The following is an 18,727-nucleotide window of genomic DNA, read 5'->3' on the forward strand; positions in this document are numbered from 1 at the left end:
CCCTTGAAATTTGAAGCTTTTCTTACTTGGCTTCCAGGAGTCCACATTCCCCATATTGTCTTTCTATTTTATTGGCCACTACCTCTAAGTCTCATTTGTTGGCATCCCTTCCTTTTCCTAGTCTGAAAATGTTAGAATTCCTAAGGATTTACTTATTCTCAAACATCCAGGACCATGGCTTAAATGCTGTCTACATGCTGTTGTATCCTATGTTTATGTCTCTAGTCTTACTTTCTCTTTCTTTAAAATCCAGACACATGTTTCCAACTATCAGGTTGATGTCTCTTCTTCTCCATTGGAATAATTAATAAATCATCTCAAACATAAAGATTTCTGAACACAATTTTTAATTTTCCCTACTTCAAAATTTGTCCTTCCATCTCAGGAAATATTGCACCATTCATCCAATTAAACAGGCCACAAAACTAGTAGCAATATTTTTTTTCTTTCCTTTTCTTATACCCATATGCAATCTGTGGGGCAATATCTTCAAAGTATATCCCAAATCTGACCATTTTCTGCCAAAGTTTCTACCACCCTGATCCAAACCACTACTGTGTATTTTCAAAACACTTCAGAAAATTCCATCCTGTTTTCTTTTTCCTCTACCTAAGACACCCTAACGTCTATTCACATACATATTGATCTTTCTGAAAATGTAACTCAGATAATGTCACTCCCCTTCTTAATCCCCTCCCATAGATTCTTGTCACACTTAAGCTCCTTCATAGGACTTATGTGTACTATTTTTTTGTACTGCAACAATTGAGAGTGTAGAATTCTTAGGTTTGAATCTAGATTCTTCTTTGGAACTTTTGAAAAATTGTTAATACTTTCTGAGCCTCATTGCCTTGTCTATAAATGGGCATGATAATAGTAATAGCTCATAAAGTTGTTAGTTTTGAGAATAAAATAAGTTATTTGATAAGAATCCCTTAAACCATCATTTTCTACTTTTGCATAATTTTCAATGAATACAGAGAGTTAGTTTGTAGTAAGTACCCAGTGGAGGTGGTGATGTTGCCATGAGCTGGTGAGTTCCATGAAAATAAAGACTGGGTTTGTCTTGTACACTCTGTGTCCAGAGCCAACTGTAGGGTTAGCACATATTAGGGGACCAGTAAGCAATTGCTGAAAGAATGAAATAATCTAATAAAATAGACATCTTTCCTTATTCTCAGCTCTTTTTCTCCTTTTTTTAATTTTCCAGCTGTTTATATATTTTCATTTTCCTAAGACCTGGAAATAATTATTTTCACAATCTATTCTTCCTAATAGAGTTCTTCCTTTCTGTTCATGTCCTTTCCCTTCCCTGATTTTCATTAGACCCACAATCCAGAGCACTGGCAGGTATCCATTTTATTAGCAGAATAATCTGAACCATTTTTGAGCTTTTAAAAGATCTCTCATGTTCTCATCACATCAATTTATTGCCTTAAATGTTATTCTTATCACATTTATTTCTCTACTGAATAGTACTGGGGGAAAAAAGAAAGTATGTGTGTGTGGGATTGACCTTATTAGGGATGGTGCTGTTCCAAAAAGCTGGGAGTGGTGACAATGAGCAGAATTCTCAGGCAATCTGTGATAAACACTTAGTGTATGTAACAAACTTTTGTCATTTTGTGCTCCTGAGATTTGGAGTCTGTGTTACTTCAACATAACCTAGACTATCTTGACTTAGATAAAATGATCTTCTCAAAATATGTCATTGTCTACTTCTCTTGTTCCTTATGCAGTGAGAAAAATATAAATGAGAGGATGCTATGTACTCAAAAACAAAATAAAATTTGAAGTCTCAATCTCTGCTATCATATTTTTACATATAAACTTAGTAGAAAAACATACATATAAGCATGGTGGTTTTTGTGCTTCTGTTACTACACATTAAAGATCATGAAAGTTTAGAATCTACTCTAAGACTCTTATTCAAAAGATGTTTTATTTGTGGGAAAACTAAGATAATATACCTAGCTAGAAATCTAGTTTCCCTTCTAATATTTCATACTAATATTGATATTAAAAATGAATAAACAAATGGAATAAGGCTATATATCCATGATGTCAAATTATTAATTTAGTTTGGTTAAAGAAATTCTAGTCAATCTTAACACTTGATACGATGTAGAAAAAATGTCTGGTTAACTGATTGAGAAGATGTATTTCTATCACATAGATACTGCCTAGGGAAAATATAATTGTGTTGTTTCTGTGCCTTACCTTAATGTTTAGCTGAGACCAAGTCTTTCACAGAAAGTGGACTTTTACTGTCAATTTGTGGGGTAGGAGGAGTGCATGCTACTCTACAAGGAAAAAGAGAAGAAAAACCTCTTTCTGGCTTCTTATAGATATTTTCTCTACAGTCAAATTATTAGACATTGTCTGAAAAAAAATCATGCAACTAAGTCACCCATGCTGTTAGACGAAGGGGAAAATAAAACAAACTAAAATTTTAAAAAAAACTTTGAGTCTACCATTTAAAGGTACAGATGTTAAAATAAAATTGGTCTTAAATTGTAACTTGAGAGAAAACATTCTGTAAATGGTTTGAATTGCTTTCCTTCTCTTAAGTTCTGTAAGTTTCATGGGCTTGGAAATATTTTTTAACTTTGCTTAAAGGAAGTGCTAACCTATAGACTCTTAGTGAAACTGACTAATTGCTTTTCACAACATTGGTAAAATTGTCAATTCCATTACTTTCTCATTTATGCCAGGTCCAACAGTTTCTACAAAGTCTTTTGTGTTGTCTTTAGAATTTAGAGTAAAACCAAGTAAAATGAAATAGGGAGATATTTTCCTGTGAGCCTTTTAAAATAATACAGTAAGTCCCCTACATATGAACCTTCAAGTTGAGAACTTCACAGATGCGAACATAACTTCCATCAACGTCAGGCATGAGGGAAATTGCAGCTTGCCCTCCATCTCCTATTGCTGATGATCCTTCAGATCTACCATCTCTGACCTCCTCTCTCTCCTCCAGTCAGTGACTCTTCTTGACTCTTCACTCGATGCCAGCCCCTGTATGCCAGCTGTTGTACTGTACTACTGTACTTTTCAAGGTACTGTACTGTAAGACTAAAAATGTTTTCTTTATTTATTGTGTTTGTTTTTTATGTATTATTTGTGTGAAAAGTATTATAAACCTATTACAGTATAGTACTATATAGCCAATTGTGTTAGTGGGGTAACTAGTCTAGCTTTGTTGGACTTACGAACAAATAGGACTTAGCAAATGCACTCTCAGAATGGAACTCATTTGTATATAGGGGACTTTCTATAATTATTTTAAAGAATAAGATAGAGAAATAATCCAGCTTTTGTGTTACAGATATAGACAGTAAATCTAGTTAATGCCAATTCTTCTGTATCTTTCTGCTCAATTACTACTTTTTCATATTTCTTTTCCTATCTTATTTGACAGGATATAATCAAATTTTTATATTCATTAAAGCTTTATGCAATTATCTTTCATAGCATTTATTGTAGTAATTTTATATTAAATTGAATAATTAATTACTATGTCTTTTGCATAGTGAATATATATTCATTGAGTGCAGAGACTGTATCTGATTTTGTTCATCCATTATATAGCACAGACCTGCCCCCAAATAAATACTTAAAACAAATTTGCTTAAAGAAAGACATATTTTAGTCTGTTTTTCAGGCTAACTATTGAAGTCTATCGTTATTAATACCTTAGCTTGCCATGCCTAGATCTAGAAAAGAGATTCTTTTTCCATACTTCAGTTTATATTCCTGATATTCTTACCTTAAATTATTTCCGAAAGCTACTACTCTGCTTATATTATTTATTCCAAACATATACAAAGAGTTTCCTTTCATTACTTTTTGATTTGAATTTATTTCCTTTCAATCTGGTTTTCTCACTGAGTCAGAGATGTGAGTTCTGTCTCAAACTTTATGATCAGTTCATAAATATTAGGGAATTTAAAGAATTTTACTTATTTACATGCACATAAACATTTATTTTAAAAAACAATATTTAGTCTTTGCCTTGCCCAGAAAGGAGCTAAAAATAATTTTACTTTTCCTTGGAAGAGAAGATATTTTACATGTCTTTTTTTATACTGTCTATGGATGTGGCTCTTATTGGAGGGGGATTTTAATTATACATGTCTGCTCTCTTATTCTGACTGTTTATCCAGGCACATGGGTCTCCAAGGTCACCCTAGTCCTGGTGTGTGGCAGCAGTATATATAAAGAGCTTCCCAAAAGTAATGACAAGCATCCTTCCAACTACCACAGCCCTTCCTACCCTCAGTCATCTTTTGTTGAAAACCAATGCTTTTGGATTAGTATAAGCAAATGTATTGTGCTCTGTAGGGGAGGGAAAAGGTTTTCTCAACCTTCTTATGGTCTCTTGCTGGGTCTGAAAATTAAACAAAGACAGGTTAACAGGAGAAAAGCATATACGATTATTTAATATAAGTTTTACATGACACAGTAACCTTCATAAGAAAATGAAGACCCAAAGCAACAGACCTGAGTATTTTTATGCTGGGTTTGACAAAGAGAGAATGGTAGAGGAATATGATAGGTTAAAGAGTACGACATAAGTTATTAAACTAGGGGAAATTTAGCAAGACTTGTTTGATTCTCCTGAGTATTTCTTGGTCTTTGGAGATAAAGATGCTCTTTTCCTCTGTGGAAAAGCACGTCTCATATGAGGGTTTTATGGCCTGTTTTAGGAGAGAGGAGTAGAGGGAAATTCAGAGTGACCTTTCTGCTTCTGCTGTTTTCTCAACCTCCTTTGGCTTAAACTATTCAATATGCCAAGGTGCCATATTTTGTGTTAGCATGTCCTGGACCCCATTATTTCTGATGGACACCTTAGAATGGAAAATTCACTCACTTTTACTTTCAATCACCTTTTCCCAAATAATAGAATTTTTTTGGTGGATATAAACACCTTTTTATACTTTATATGTTTTGTCTAAATTTAATAGCATATGCAAGAGGATAAAAATTCAACCACCTTCAAAAAGTCCATCATCTCCTCTTCCTGGTGTATCACAGTAGTTCATTTTTTACTTTTTATTGGAGTATAATTGCTACAATATTGTGTTAGTTTCTGCTGTATAATGAAGTGAATCGGCTTTATATATATAGATATATCCCATCCCTCTTGGACCTCCCTCCCATCAACCCAATCCCACTAATCTAGGTCATCACAGAGCAGTGAGATGAACTTCCTGTGCTTTATAACAGGTTCCCACAGGCTACCTATTTTACACATGGTAGTGTACATATGTCAATCCTAATCTGCCAATTTGCCCACCCTCCCTTCCCCCATGTCCACAGGTCCGTTCTGTACATCTGCGTCTCTATTCCTGCCCTGGAAATAGGTATATCTGTACCAATTTTCTAGATTCCACATACATGCATTAATATACGATATTTGTTTTTCTCTTTCTGATTTACTTCACTCTGTAAGACAGATTCTGTGTCCATCCACATCTGTACAAATGATCCAATTTCATTCCTTTTTGTGGCTAATATTCCATTGTATATATGTACCATATCTTCTTTATCCATTCATCTCTTGTTGGACATTTAGATTGTTTCCATGTCCTGGCTATTGTAAATACTGTTGCAGTGAACATTGGAGTACATGTGTCCTTTTGAATTATGGTTTTCTCAGGGTATATACCCAGTAGTGGGATTACTGGGTCATATGGTAGCTCTATTTTTAGTTTTTTAAGGAATCTCCATACTGTTCACCATAGCGGCTGTATCAATTTATATTCCCACCAACAGTGCAAGAGGGATCCCTTTTATTCACACCCTCTCAAGCATTTACTGTTTGTAGATTTTTTTTATGATGGCCATTCTTTCTGGTGTGAGGTGATACCTCATTGTAGTTTTGATTTGTATTTCTCTAGTAATTAGTGATGTTGAGCATTTTTTATGTGCCTCTTGGCCATCTGTATGTCTTTTTTGGAGAGATATCTATTTAGGTCTTCTACCCATTTTTTAATTGGATTGCTTTTTGTTTTTTTTTAATATTCAGCTGCATGAGCTGTTTGTATATTTTGGAGATTAATCCCATATCAGTTGCTTCATTTGAAAATATTTTCTCCCATTCTGAAGGTTGTCTTTTCATCTTATTTGTGGTTTCCTTTGTTGTGCAAAAGCTTTTAAGTTTAATTAAGTCCCTTTGCTTATTTTTGTTTTTATTTTCATTACCTTAGGAGTTGGGTCAAAAAAGATATTGCTGTGGTCTATGTCAAAGAATGTTTTTCCAATGTGTTCCTCTAAGAGGTGTATAGTGTCCAGGCTTACATTTAAGTCTTTAATCCATTTTGAGGTTATTTTTGTGTATGGTGTTATGTAGTGTTCTAATTTCATTCTTTTAAATGCAGCTGTCCTGTTTTCCCAGCATCATTTATTGAAGAGGCTGTCTTTTCTCCATTGCATATTCTTGCTTCCTTTGTCATAGATTAAGTGACGATAGGTACGTGGGTTTATCTCTGGGCTTTCTATCTTGTACCAATGATCTATTGGTACAAGTACCATACTATCTTGAATATTGTAGCTTTGTAGTATAGTTTGAAGTTAGTGAGCTTGGCTCCTCTAGTTCTTTTTTTCTTTCTCAAGATTACTTTTGCTATTTGGGGTCTTTTGTTGTTCCATACAAATTGTAAAATGTTTTATTCTAATTCTGTGAAGAATGCCATTGGTAATTTGGTAGGGGTTGCATTGAATAGCTAGATTGCTCTGGGTAGTATAGTCATTTTCACAATATTGATTCTTCCAATCCAAGAACATGGTATATTTATCCATCTGTTTCTGTCATCTTTGAATTCTTTCATCAGTGTTTTGTAGTTTCCTGATAGCAGGTCTTTTGCCTCCTTAGGCAGGTTTATTCCTAGGTATTTTATTCTTTTTGTTGCAATAGTAAATGTGTTTGTTTCTGTAATTTCTCTGCCTGATCTTTCATTGTTAGTGTATAGGAATGCAAGAGATTTCTGTGCATTACTTTTGTATCCTGCAATATTACCAGATTTATTGATTAGCTTTAGTAGTTTTCTGGTGGCATCTTTAGAATTTCTATGTATAGTATCATGTCATTTGCAAACAGTGACAGTTTTACTTTGTCTTTTACAATTTGTATTTCTTTTTCTTCTCTGATTGCCATGGCTAGGACTTCCAAAACTATGTTGAATAATAGTGGCGAGAGTCGACATCCTTGTGTTGTTCCTGATCTTAGAGGAAATGCTTTCAGTTTTTCACCAGTGAGAATGTTTGCTGTGAGATTGTCATATATGGCCTTTATTATGTTGAGGTATGTTCCCTCTATGTCCATTTTCTGGAGAATTTTTATCATAAATTGGTGTTGAATATTGTCAAAAGCCTTTTCTGCATCTATTGAGATGATCACATAGATTTTATTCTTTAATTTTTTAGTATGATGTATCACATTGATTGATTTGCACATATTGAAGAATCCTTGCATTCCTGGGATAAATCCCAGTTGATCACGGTGTATGATCCTTTTCCTGGGTTGTTGGATTCTGTTTGCTAGTATTTTGTTGAGCATTGTTGCATCTATGTTCATCAGTGATGTTAGTCTGTAATTTTCTTTTTTTGTCATATCTTTGTCTGGTTTTGGTATGAGGGTGATGGTGGGCTTGTAGAACGAGTTTGGAAGTGTTCCTTCCTCTGTAAGTTTTTGGAAGAGTTTAAGGATAGGTATTAACTCTTCTCTAAATGATTGACAGAATTTGCTTGTGATGACAGTAAGTCCTGGACTTTTGTTTGTTGCAAGATTTTTAATTACAGTTCCAATTTCATTACATGAGATTTGTCTGTTTATATTTCCTGGTTCCGTCTTGGAAAATTGTACCTTTCCAAGAATTTGTTTATTTCTTCCAGGTTGTCCATTTTATTGGTATATAGTTGCTTGTAGTATTCTCTTATGATCCTTTGTATTTCTGTGATGGCAGTTTTAATTTCTCCTTTTTCATTTCTAATTTTATTGATTTGATTCCTCTCCCTTTTTTCCTTGATTAGTCTGGGTAAAATTTTATCAATTTTGTTTATCTTCTCAAAAAACCAACTTTTCATTTTATTTGTATTTGCTATTGTGTTCTTTGTTTCTATTTCATTTATTTTCTGCTCGAATCTTTTTTTTCTTCTACTGACTTTGTATTTTCTTTGTTCGTCTCTCTCTAGTTGCTTTAGGTGTAAGCTTAGATTGTTTATTTAGATTTTTCTTGTGTCTTGAGGTGAGATTGCATTCCTATAAACTTCCCTCTTAGAACTGTTTTTACTGCATCCCATAGGTTTTGGTGCATCATGTTTTCACTGTCAGTTTTTTCTATGTATTTTTAAAATTTCCTCTTTGATTCTTCAGTGATCTCTTGGTTATTTAACAGCACACTGTGTAGACTCCATGTGTTTGTGTTTTTTACATTTTTTTTTCTATAATTGATTTCTAATTTCAGAGCGTTTTGGTCAGAAAAGATGCTTCATATGATGTCAGTTTTCTTAATTTTTCCGAGGCTTGATTTGTGACACAAGATGTGATCTATTCTGGAGAATGTTCCATTCTGTACTTGAAAAGAAAGTGTATTCTGTCACTTTTGGGTGGAATGTCCTTTAAATATCAGTTAAATCTAGCTGGTCTATAGTGTTATTTAAAGCTTGTGTCTGGATGATTAGACACAAGCTTTATATATTTTCTGTCTGGATAATCTATTCATTTTTGTAAGTGGGGTGTGAAAGTTCCCCACTATTATTATGTTACGGTTGATTTCTCCTTTTATGACTGTTAGCATTTGCCTTATGTATTGAGGTGCTTGTATGTTGGGTGCAAAAGTAATTACAATTGTTATATCTTTGTCTTGGATTGATCCTTTGATCATTATATAGTGTCCTTCCTTATCTCTTGTAACAGTCTTTAAAGTCTATTTTATCTGATATGAGTATTGCTACTCTAGCTTTCTCCTGATTTCCATTTGCATGGAATATCTTTTTCCAACCCCTTACTTTCAGTCTGTATGTGTCCCTAGGTCTGAAGTGTCTGTTTTATAGACAGCATATATATGGGTCTTGTTTTTGTGTCCAGTCAGCCAGTCTGTGCCTTTTGGTTTGAGATTTTACTCCATTTACATTTAAGTTCATTATCAATATGTATGTTCCTATTACTGTTTTTTTAATTGTTTTGGGTTTATTTTGTCTTGTGTTTCCTGCCTAGAGATGTTTGTTTGGTGGTGCTGAATTCTCTTAGATTTTGCTTGTCTGTAAAGCTTTTGATTTCTTCATTGAACCTGAATGAGATCTTGCTGGGTAGAGTAATCTCATTCATAGTTTTTTTTCCTTTTCATCACTGTTAATATGTCCTCCCACTCCCTTCTGGCCTCCAGAGTTTCTGTTGAAAAATCAGCGGATAACTTTATGGGGATTCCTGTGTATGTTATTTGTTGCTTTACCCTTTCTGCTTTTAATAAATTTTCTTTGAATTTATTTTTTGTTAGTTTGATTAATATGTGTCTTGGTAAGTTTCTTCTAGGGTTTATCCTATATGTGACTCTCAGTACTTCCTGGCCTTGGGTAGCTATTTCCTTTCCCTTGTTAGGAAACTTTTCAACTATATTCTCTTTGAATATTTTCTCAGACCCTTTCTTTTTCTCTTCTTCTTCTGGGACCCCTATAATTCAAATGTTAATGCTTTTAGTGTTGTCCCAGAGACCTCTGAGACTGTCTTCAATTCTTTTCTTTATTCTGCTCCTTGGCAGTTACTTCCACCATTCTACCTTCCAGCTCAATTATTTGTTCTTCTGCCTCAGTCATTCTGCTATGATTCCTTCTAGTGTATTTTTCATTTCAGTTATTGTTTTGTTCATCTCTGTTTGTTTGTTCTTAACTTCTTCTAGGTCTTTGTTAAACATTTGATCTGTGCCTCCATTCTATTTCTAAGATTTTGGATCATCTTTACTATCATTACTCTGAAATCTTTTCCAGGTAAGTTGCCTATTTCCTCTTCATTTATTGTAGTTTTTTACCTTGCTCCTCATCTGTAACATATTTTTTGTTGTCTCATTTTTTTTTGATGGGTTGGATTGTGTTCCTGTCTCACTGGTTGTTTGGCCTGAGGCGTCCAACACTGGAGTTTACAGGCAGCTGGGTAGACCCTGGTCTTGGTGCAGAGTTGAGGACCTCCAGGAGACCTCACTCTGATTAATATTCCCTGGAGTCTGAGGTTCTCTGTTAGTCCAGTGGCTCAGATTTGGTGCTCCCACCACAGGAATTCAGGCACAACACCTGGTCCATGAACCAAGATCCTGCAAGCCATGTGGTACAGAAAAGAAAGAAAAAGGAGAAGAGCAATAATAAGGAATAAAAAATAAAATAAAATATAAATGAAACAACTGGAAGGTAAAATAGAACCACAATAGCAAAAAAAAAGAACAAAAAAAGAAAAAAAAGCCTTGGATGTGGGTGGATGGAGATTAGGCAGGCGACAGGGCTTAAGTGGGGGTGGGGTTTATGTAGGAATGGGGCTTATGCTCAGCACCAGAAAAAGCCCTGGGGAAGTGCAGGGCGGGGCTTAGGCTCAGCATGGTCAGAAGTGGCCCTGGAGTGCCTCTGGCCTAGGAGTGTAGAGGATCTAGCCCAAGACTTCAGCAGGCTACCCAGAGCCCAAGTGAGTGGGGGAAATGCTAGCCACATTCTCCCCCTGATCCTCTGATCCCTGATGGTCCCTCCCCATTTGTCTCTACTCTTTCTCCCCCCTCCCCATGCACCCAGGACCATGCAGCCGGAGGAGGGCTCGGAGGGTGGAGGACCAGGCCCGGGACCCTAGAGGCTCCCTGGGGCCTGAGTGGGTAGGGAAAATGCAAGCTGCATTCCTCTCTGATCCTCTGAACCTGAGAGGGTCTATCCCTGTCCCCATTGATCCCCTTGCAGTGAGTGGACCTCTCCAGGTGTGGGCAGCCTTCCCCTCCCCCAGCCGTCCCTCAGAGGTGCCAGTCCCATCCCGCCTCCACTTCTCTTCCCTCTTTCCTCCCCGCTATATCCTACCAGGTCACTCGGGGATTTCTCCTGACCCCTTGGGTGTTGCGGTTCCCCACCAGTGTCTGATAGGTGCCCTAGTTGTGAGGAGATATGAACTCCACATCCTCCTACTCCACCATCTTGACTCTGCCCCCCACAGTAGTTCTTAAACCTTGCATATAGGATTACTGGGATGGAATGGGACATTATTAATGATTGATTTTTTGGTGTTGGAGGGAAGGAGATATAAGGATCTACAAAGCACCACTAGGAAGTTAGTTTGATATTAATAAGATAAAGGAGCAGAGGGGAATGGGAAACAATATGCTTTCATGGAAAATGGTGGTGCTGAATTGATTTTTAGACATTATATTTGAGACTGGGGAAATTCAGGTAGATATATTCAGGGAGTAATGAGAAATTTAGATCTGGATTTTAACAGAGAGAGTATGGCTGTAGGCAACAGATGTGATAGATGTTTTGATGCAGGTAGAATTTTAAAGTATGAAAGTGAATAAATGTGTTTAGAAAATGTGTATAGGAAGACCTTCCTCTAATAATCTTGACCTGTCCAGGTCAAGCGTAAAAATGAAGGCCCCTAGGGGTTTCAAGGTCAACCTCTCTCTTTTCTTTTTACCTTTGATTTTTCCTTCATTTCAAGAGCCCTTCTGTCTACATATCTGAATTCTATCACATCCCCTCCTCACACACTCCATCCCTCACAGAGAGTCACCATCTGACCACCTCCCTATGTAGAGATATGCCTACTGATAAAGGGGAGACTTCCACTGGGAGGTTGGCTAGGAATGTGGCCAAAGAAGTAGATTTAAGACGTTTTAAACAGGTAATTCTGAAGTCCCAGATATAAACTTCTAGGAAGGTATGGAATCCAGTTTAGTATCTACTCTTGACCTCTTTACCCTGTGTGGATGGGTATCACCAGAGGAGTGCCAGAGAAATGGCTCTTAAGTGCCAAGACCACCTGAGCAACGGCTCTCATCACTCAAGTCTAAGGACAGTACTACTATTAGTAAGAGGCTGAGTCCGAATCTCTGTGAAATATCTAGGCTTAGTGTATGGGTAGAAGAGCAAGGACCAGCAAAAGAGATAGAAAGAGAATCATATTTTCCATAATCCAATGGGGGATAGAATTTAACAGGAGAATAGTGATAAATATTATGAATACTTTTTTTTTTAATAAAAGATAAGACTACAAAATAATCCTGGGTTTGGAGATACTAGTAATTTTGTTTCACATTTTTTGAAGAATAAACAATAAAATAAGCCTTTAATTAATCCTTTGATTCAGTAAAATAGGTTAGGATTTTTTTTAATATTTTTAAGAATTGTGGGAAAATACACATAGCATAAAATTTACCATCTTAACAATTTTAAAGCTCAGTAGTGTTAAGTACATCTACATTGTTTTTCAACCAATCTCCAGAATTCTTTTCAACTTGCAAACTTAACACTCTATACTCATTAAACAACAAATTCACATTTTTCTCTTCACCCAGCCCCTGGAAATTATCATTCACTCTCTGCCTCTATGAATTTGACTACTATGGGTGCCTCATAAAAGTGGAAGCATACAGTAATTGTCATTTTGTGCATGGCCTATGTCATCTAGCATAATGAACTTAAGATACATCCATGTTATAGCATGAGTCAGAATCTTCTTCCTTTTTAAGGTTGAATAATATTCCATTGTGTATATATAATCTTGCTTATCTATTCATCCATCACTGGACACTTGGGTTACTTCCATCTTTTAGTTATTGTGAATAATGTTATCAACATGGGTATACAAATATCTCTTCAATGTCCTGCTTTCAATTTTGAGTATATACCCAGAAGTGGAATTGCTAGATAATATGGTAATTGTATTTTTAACTTTTTGAGGAACTGTTATATTTCCATAGTGGCTGTTCCACTTCGGAAATTCCTACCAGCAATGCACAAGAATTCCAATTTTCCCACATCCTCATCAACACTTATTTTCTTTTTCATCTCCGTTTTTGATAGTAACCATCCTAGTGGGTGTGAGGTGGTATCTCATTGTGGTTCATTTACATTTTCCTAATGATTAACAATGTTCAATATTTTTCCAAGTGCTTATTGAGCATATCTATTCAAGTCTTTTGCCTATATTTTAATCAAGTTGCCTGTTGTTGTTGTTGTTGTTGTGAATTGTACATTTGATGTTTTGCTTTGAAAATTAACTTTTTAAAAAATGAACTGATGGTAATCGCAGGTTGAGTCTTTTTCTTTTTCTTTCCCTTCTGTCCTGTTTTCCTTCCCTCCTTCTTTTAGTGTCTGTACTTGGATGGGAGACTGTTTTGAGAAGTCTTAACTAAGAGACATAACTGAAATTTATTTATTTATTTTTTTAAGTCTCCACCCATTGTGAACTGGCATGGGAAAGGGGAAATTTAATACTGTCAATTAACAATATCTCATTCCCTTTCAAAAAAATATCATTTCTGTCCTTTGGCTTTTTAGTCAGTTTTGTTTAAGGCTATCCTTCTTCAGGTAAATATTTAACCCAGTCTAGGTGATCTTGTTTGTCACAGTTCAGAGTCTTATCTTCAAGAGCTTGGAGTGAGGTTTCACATCTAGACTGAGACTTGTACCAAAGAAAAGGAATGCTCATTCACATTTCTCTCACTCTCTCTCTCTTTCTGTTCCATCAAACTTCTCTTTCTATAGAAGTTGCATAAATATATGTAGGTAGTAAAGGAGGTACCTATGGAGAAGGGATTAGTATCTGCTTTTATTTGGATTAAAAGCCCTGCTTTTGGGTCATTGTGACTTCTCTGCTGGCTATGGATACTAACGACTACCCTATAGGCTAATCTTTGCATTGACAGTGACCGGAAATATCTGTGCTTGTCGTTTAATGCCCAAGTTGTCTGAAGGAATTCTACCATTGGAGATACCAGTTACACTTCTTTCCCTTTCCCATCCAGGGTCTTTGCAGTTCTTCCAGAGACCAATACTTGGCTCCCTGGGGCAGTCTGAGTAGCCAACCAGAATCTGCAATTTCTTCCCAAATCAGGCATAGGCCACAAGAAAGCCTAGGAATTTTAGCCATGACTGCCTTGGATCTGGATTTTATCTTGACTGCCTTGGAAATCAATATCGGATTTTTCCCAATGTACTATGTCACTCTACCTTTTCCCTAAGTTTCATTCCCCATAATGACATAACAGCATCGCCTACAGTTCAGAAAACATCCAGTCTCTAGCTAGGAAACAGGATCCCATTCTTACAGACACAATCATATTTTACAAGTAATCGTAGATAAAGTGACCCTCTAAATCACATGAGGTAGGGAGGGGAAGGAATAGATAGTGTCCTGTTCACCAACTTCTGATGTGGCAAGAAAACATATATTTTTCTCTTTAGCCTATTTTAAAAGATTTCTGGAGGCAAATAATTCCCAGTTAGTCCTTGAAACTTGATGCAAAATATAAATATCTAGCACCAGGGAATCAGGCTCCTATTGAACCCTGCCATTTGAAATTTATCTTCTTTGTTTCTAACTTTCTATAGTAATTCCTGTAGTCATTGGTAACCCCAAAGGACCAGAAGGGAGTCTCAGTAATGCTTTACATCATCACTGTATATTTGCTGAAATAAAAACTTGACAGCTGTATTAGTCAGAACCCATTCAGTTCTTACAGACCTCCACATATACTAGTTTAAACAACAACAAAACTGTAAAAATAAATAATTTATTAGTCCCTATAACTGGGAAACCCAATTCAGTTGGCTTTAGGCATAACTAGATTCAAAGCTGCTAATAGTATCATCAGAATTTTTCGCTTTGTTTTTCTTATCTTTCTTTTTTTTCTTTAGATAGGCACTTACATTCACAAATTCATCTATTGCTATCAAGAAACGTGACTATTTCCAAATACTGCTAGCAAAATTCCAAGGAAGGGGGTCTTATTGGCTTTGTCTAGGTCATATCTAATTTCACAACCAAAAATTTGGTTAGAGAGATGCAGATCTCTGAGTAGCCAGGCCTGGATTATTTGTTTATCCTTGGAGTCCAAAATATATATTATTTTGTTTATCCTTGCAGTCAATTTCGTCAAAACTATTAGGCTGAGAAATAGAGAAGGGTAACTGTCCCAAGAGATTGGGTTATTATTTCCAAAAAAGGAAGAAGGCCTTCTGGGGAGGCAAAAATAATACATGTCTTATCACTGAAATGCTTACGGAGCAATAAAATCAGATCTGAGTTAAAATTTTACTCTACTGCTTTCCACAATTTCACTTTCTCATGCCTTTTTGTCCCTTAATTAAAGTGGGCTTTGGAAGCCACTCATAGAAACCTGTTTCCCTCTGGTAACTAACTAGACTAATGTCTACCTAATTCCAAGCCCTTTTGTTTGTGCAAAGAGCTTCTGAAGTTATAATTTCACCTGCTTCAAGGACAAGGTATCCATGGAAACCTTGAACTTCTAATGACTGATGGTTGGCAGGCTCAGGTATCCAGAGGACAATTTATTGCTTGGCTGCCTTGAGACCTGCACTTGGGTCTGCCATCCTGATTTAGATGATTTCACTAATGGTATGGAGTTACTCCATACTAAAATCTATCTTGCGTTAATTCCAGTATCATTCTGACAAACTCATTTAGGAAGGTAAATGTACAAAGTCAACTAGAGGAGCAAAGGTAAGGAGCAGAAATCTCCTGTAAGAATAAGTCAAGGACACAAGGGTATGGAATAATCACTCTTTTTTTTACCCTCAAGCAGATATAGGTACCCCCCACACACACTATATACACTATATCATATACAAAATATGTACTATATATAATATGACTATATAACTAATAAAAATACAAATAAACATTAAATGTATGCATACACATACATAAAAGAATAGTCTCCCCTTAAGCCAGGCTGGAGACCACTAATATTGATACACACTCCCAGCTCTCCCTGGGCCTTGGGTTTTGTTTTTGTCCTCTGGTATGTGAGGGCTGACCTTAGCAGAGAGCCAGTTGTCTTAAATATGGCAGGTCATCTATCAATTCCTCCCCAGGTTGAGTTCCTTTTAATCTCACTTGTAATTTTCTAGGGGAGGTTTACAAAAGGCACAAACAGAATTTCAATGTTGTAAAATACCTGTGGAGGCAGTAAATATTTCTTTTCTCATGAGGACAGGCTGTAGGTCAAATGGTCTAAGAAAATATGAAAACTTCTTCCAAAATACTGTATTGAATTCAAATTGTCTATGAACTGGGTCATTTGCATTACTCTTCTCATGTTATTGAATGCCTGAATCTTGTAAGATTTTTCTTCTGACAAAAACAAAATATTAATTGCTTTCATAATTGCAAAATATTCACCCTGCTAATTTGCAAATGCATTTGTTATGCATTCCTAACATCAGATCCAGACACTAAATGGCAAAACTAATGGATAGTCCAAGTCCCCATTGAAAAGAAAATATAAGCTCAGGGAAGCTTACTGATGAAGTGTAGACTGAGTGCCCCTAGATATTAAGGCAATAATGACTTTTCAAGATTGTTAGATAAATGGACTCTCAAATTTCTCAGATCAGCTAGCAAGTAAACACTATAAACTAAATAAGGCTGCATCACAAATTAGTTTGGTAAGTGAGTTTTGTTTTAATTATTTGTGCTAATATTTCACAGCTTCATCAGAGATGGAACATACTTAGTGAAATAAAGTTAGTAGAAAATTTTCCCATAGCAATCTTATACAAGTCTGCAGATTAGAAGGTAACATTAGTGATGTTGTGATGCTGGGACTTTATTTTGTGAATCTAATTCACTCAACCAATATTTATCAAATCTCTGCTATAGTTAAATTCTGAGAATATGAAATAAACATGACAGTTTCTACCCTCAAGTAGACCTGTTTATGAGGAATAAAAGGCATAAGGGCTATAAGATACCTAGGAAGATGTATGGGGTGGGGGTAAAGATAATACTTCAAAGACATTGGAGGTTCATCTGTACCAATTTTCTGACTTACTTCGCTCTGCATAACAGACTCTAGGTCCAACCACATCTCTGCAAATGACCCAATTTTGTTCCTTTTTATGGATGAGTAGTATTCCATTAGTATTCCATTGTATATATGTACCACATCTTCTTTATCCATTCAGCACAGGGAGCTCAGCCCAGTGCTCTGTGATGACCTAGATGGGTGGGATGGGGGTTGGAAAGGAGATCAAAGAGAGAGGGTTTATATGTATACATATAGCTTATTCATTTCATTGTACAGCAGAAACTAACACAACATTATAAAGCAATTATACCCCCCCAAAAAAGTAAATAAATTACTCTTTTCTGCCAAAAAAAAAAAAAAAGACATTGGAGGTAAAATCTTTAAGGGATGTGTTGCATACCTGGGAAACATATCTAGGCAGAGGAAATGATACATTTGGGAGAGTGCAAGTAATTTTAAATGGCTGGAGTGTAGAGTACAGAGGGTGGGGCGTGGTTAGCAACTGGGTGGACTTTGGTAATACTCCTGAAAATAGGACATAAAAAAGATTCATACAAAAAGAGAGGGTGGGCAAGCATGAAGAGAGAAAGGCAAAAATAACAATGAGTTTGTGAAATCATTGAAAACTGGGGGTAGAAGTAGCCTTCGCTGTACAGTAGAAACTAACACAACATTGTAAAACAGCTACACTCCAATTTAAAAAATTAAATTAAAAAAAGTATCCTTAAGTATCATCTAGTTCTCTGTCTTGATTTTATAGATAAGAACACTGGTATCCAAATCAGTGTGGTCATTATGTTGCTTTGAAGAACATGAACTTAGCTCACCTCCTTTAAAATGAAACGCATATTTAAGTTCCACTGATTTCTTCTCCCCTGGAGCATTATTTATTTGATCCAGATCCCCTCTTCTTTCTCTGACAATTTAAATTACCCACCTTAGACACACAAAAAAAGCAGAAATGTTATGGGACTCACCATGCTGGTGTTCACGTGGACTCTTCTAGTTTAGTAAACATGTATTTAGGATGTACTATATAGAAATACAATGTGTTGGTTCATTTCAGATGAACAAAATCATTGCAAATGTTCATAAGAGATTATATGTTAGAGAAAATATATTTGGGGGCAGTAAGTCATTGAAGGAAGCTATTTTCTAGGAAACAGACAATGCTAATGATGACATAGCAAAGGACATATTTCAGCCTCCTATATTTTTGCTTGTTTATTTAACAAATAAATTAAAATACAGTGACCCAACTATCTGCCTTTATCTTAGCAGAGGGAGTAATAATCATAGTTTTAAAAACCTTTATTGTTTGGTGTGGTCAAGCCATTATGCATCCTCTGTGGTTAGAAAATTAATGATCTTAAAGCCAAAGTTTTATTGTTGCTGCTCCTATTAACTATGTTCTAGAGCTATATTTTTTTTTTGGTCACACTTTATAAGAGCAAAGCAAAACGGAGCCATATATTTATTTTTCTTCTCCCTGAGTAATTTTTTTTTCAGTTTAACATTCTACAGGGTGAAACACCATCTTCTAAATACAATCAGTGGTAAAGCCATGAATGGCTATGTTTTCCAACATTTAGAGTTGTCATATGAAAAGAAAAGAGGGTATTGTCCTGAATGTCTTTATAAGACCAAAATTAGGACAATAGATAGAAAATCTAGGGAAAATATGTTCTTCTTAATATGATTGACTTTCACCC

The 18,727-nt window shown here is 35.8% G+C and overlaps 1 long non-coding RNA gene across 1 annotated transcript in view; it reads left to right on the top strand.

Annotated features, from left to right (window-relative positions):
• The window catches only part of LOC309610888, a 30,628-nt gene extending 13,252 nt beyond the window's left edge, over nucleotides 1–17,376 (top strand). The window contains exon 2 of the long non-coding RNA XR_014234207.1: nucleotides 226–17,376. This is a non-coding gene — a long non-coding RNA (uncharacterized lncRNA). The remainder of the gene's footprint in view (nucleotides 1–225) is intronic.
• Nucleotides 17,377–18,727: the final 1,351 nt, after the last annotated feature.

This window comes from Balaenoptera borealis (genome assembly GCF_965194805.1).
Source record: "Balaenoptera borealis genome assembly, chromosome: 14".
Lineage (NCBI taxonomy): Eukaryota > Metazoa > Chordata > Mammalia > Artiodactyla > Balaenopteridae > Balaenoptera > Balaenoptera borealis.